Source organism: Eublepharis macularius, chromosome 5 (genome assembly GCF_028583425.1).
Source record: "Eublepharis macularius isolate TG4126 chromosome 5, MPM_Emac_v1.0, whole genome shotgun sequence".
Lineage (NCBI taxonomy): Eukaryota > Metazoa > Chordata > Lepidosauria > Squamata > Eublepharidae > Eublepharis > Eublepharis macularius.
The window spans coordinates 24,029,847-24,033,255 of record NC_072794.1 but is presented as its reverse complement, the minus strand read 5'-3'; positions in this window follow the sequence as shown (position 1 = coordinate 24,033,255).

Sequence of the window (3,409 nt, the reverse complement as noted above, 5' to 3'; positions counted from 1 at the left end):
TCCTCCAGCCACCACCTGGAGGCTGGCAACCTTAAGTGAGAGCAGACTGGCACCCATAACTTACTCCTACAAGGCAGGCCCAGTAACAAAATAACAGAATGCCATTTCTTGTCTCAAGGAGGCCCGGTTGGGTGGAACACAGCCCAGTGTTCACATTTAATCCCCCATTCACAGCCTATCCTGTTCCTATACACCCAGGTCTCCAGTGCCCTACCTTTAGGGCTGGCAGTCCCCTGGTGGGGGCCAGGGATCCTCCACTCTCAGCCTCTGCCCCCTGCTGCCACTCACCTGGCTGGCGGGGGTGGGGGATGCATTGGGGAATTGGCCTGGGAGGCAAGATACCTCCCAGGCCAGCATGCAACTGGTGCGCTACCCACAGATGTGATGACTTTACTTCTGGAAGTGACATCATTGTGCCTGCTGGCGGACATATTCCCATCCTTCACAGAGATCAAAATTGGCCCACATTTGGTCTTTAAAGGGCAGGAGCATGCCCACCGCTGAGCACAATGACATCACACCAGGTTAGAGCACGTGCTTTGCAAGCATGCAAGAAGAACACATAGGTAAATGTCATGTCCCCCCCCCCCCCATCAGGAGGGGAAGGGGAACTGGCATCCCTACATGTCATTTCCTGGTAAGAATTCCCAGGAATACTTGCTGGATTGTCACAATAAGAGGCAGGTGATGAATACAAAGGTATTCTTTCCTTGAAGATCTCAGGTTAAAACAAAACACCCTTGATGGTTAAATGAGTCATATTTGCAACACTGGGCTTTTTCAAATACCACCAAAAGCACTTGAAGAAGTGATATGCAACAGGAGCTCAGGGTGGGAATTAGGGTTGCCAGCTCCAGGTTGGGAAATTTCTGGAGATTCTGCAGGTAGAGTCTGGAGAGGGTGGGGTTTGGAGAAGGGAGAGACCTCAGTGGGGTATAATGCTACAGAGTCCACCCTCCACGGCTGCCATTTTCTCCAGTGGCCTGGAGATCAGTTGTAATTCTAGGAGATCTCTAGCCACCCCCTGGAGGCTGGCATCTCTATTCTTGTCCCTCCTCACTCCAGCCCTCCTCATCCCACACAGCTATTCTTCTACGTTGTCCTAGGAACCCAGCAATATGAAAATCGAGTTGAGGGGAAGGATTTGTTGAGGAGACTCAGCAGGCAAGAGGGGCTGCGTAATCTCTCCCATGCTTGCTAATTTCTCATATACAAATTCCCCTCAAGCTTTCTCTTACACCCGTCCCATCTAACTTATTCTGTAACTCATTTGAGGGGGGGGGAGACATTTCACGTTATGGCAGGCAGGGAAATGGATAACCTTCCACCCTCCTATTTGCTGATTGTGTGTAAGTGTCCCCCCCCCCCCCCGTTCACATACTTAGGTTACAAGGCAAACATTAGCTGGGAACCTTGTGCTTCCCTCCTGAGATCTAATTCCACCCTTACATTTCTGTGGCGTGGACTTCCTTGCCTTATTAGAACAATAGAAAAGTAAACATTTCCATCAACAGCTGAATCTCCAATTAGTAAAACTTTGGTTTCCCCTGATACATCCGTCCAGTTTTTCAACAAATTGAGGCCCTTTCATATTGTCTTTATTACCTTTGGGCTCTAACCACAAGTTCAAATGGTGCAAACGAAGGTTTCTCTTGTACAATTTCAACATCTTCATTGCCAAAAACGTCCCTTTGATGCTGAAATTTGACATTCTGTAACCCAGTCAGAGAACACATTTTTGGCAGCTGAAGGATGCTTGAAGCATTTGGGCAACTTCTGAGTAAGAAGAATCAAAAGCATGAGGCTCAAGATGTGCTTCGAGAATAACTAAACATTGGAGTTCCGGAGGAGTAGCCATGATAACCCATGGCAGCAAAACAACAACAAAACTTGTATTCCCTTGAAGAATGATACCTGGAAAATTTACATAGGTGTTTACATGCTCGCCCAATAAAGGCATAGATTGACAAGAGGAGGAGGTTGGGAAATTCCTGGAGATTTTGTATGTAGAGCCTGGAGAGAGCTGGGTTTGAGGAGGGGAGGGAACTCAGCAGGGTATAATGCCTTCAAGTCCACCCTCCAAAGCAGCCATTTTCTTCACAGGAATGAAATCGCCCTCTATCTTCAGCAGAGCTGTACTTTTAAAGATGGAGGAGTGATTTAACCTCTTGTCCTTCTTCATTCCATCTCATGGGGCTGTTCCTCAGTATAGGTCCTGTGAGCCCATGAAATGTTTTTTCCAGGGGCTGGAAGGGGCTGCAGGAAAACAATCCAGAAAACTCCGTGTCCTGTGAAGGGAATGTGGGGTCCAGGGAACTGCCCCATACTTAGATTCTCATGAATATCAAAACTCTTTAAATGTTACCCTAGCCCAGGGACTTGTGTAGAAAACGCACAGAACCATCATCAAATGATGGGAGGGTTATCTGAGTGCTTCAGGGATGCTGTGAGTCTCCTTGTTCTCGATGTGGTTTTCGATGTGGTTTTCGATGGAGTTCGAAAACCTGGAACGATCTCTGCTACTTGGGGGGAGGGGCGCAGATATGGAAAGTATCTGTGGAAAGGGACCTTTTATGGAAGGCAGAGGTGCTACAACAGCTGCCTCTCTCTCTCAGAGCTAAGCTACAAGTGACGCCTGACACAGGTTGGACACTTATCAGCTTCCCTCAAGTTTCAATGGGAAATGTAGGCATCCTGGTCTTGCAGCTATAATGGAGAGCCAAGCTGTAAAACCAGGACGCCTACATTTCCCTTCAAAACTTGAGGTGAGCTGACAAGTGTCCAACCTGTGTAAGGTTTCACTTGTAGCTTGGCTCTCAGTTTGGCATTCTTAAGGACTGACTTCTATGAATGTGGGTTAGCCCTTGATGATAGTTCAGAAAGATCAGATGTTGCTACTATCTGCCTCCTAACTGGTGAGACGGAGAGATGTAGCCTGTTGTGTGGCTGCTGAACAAGCTAGTTACTTTTTTTAATGAATCCACAGTACTGATTAAGACCTTAAGCCTGCTGTCCTTGATGATCACAAGAGACTATCAGTCACTTTACATATTGCTTCTTTTACGAGTTCTGCAAGGAGACAATCCATGCTCTGCGCAGCCACCCATCATCTCGGGGATTGGCTTCTATTTTTAAAAAAGCATACAAATGGGCTCAGAAAGCTGCCGCCAGAGGAGGGAAAGCTCCTGTTTTTCTCCCAAGCTTTCCCCCCATGCAAAAACAGTGCGGAGGGGAGACATTTCCCTATTTCTGCTGCTCCATGTGGATGTATTATGTGCTCATGCAGAGTAATGTGTAAAATGTAGAGTGAAGTAACGTGTAGAGGGACTATATTTCCACACAAGTGCCGACATTCCAGGTTTTTAAGCTCATCTAATAGAATCCTGTTTAAGACTCCCCCACCCCCTCC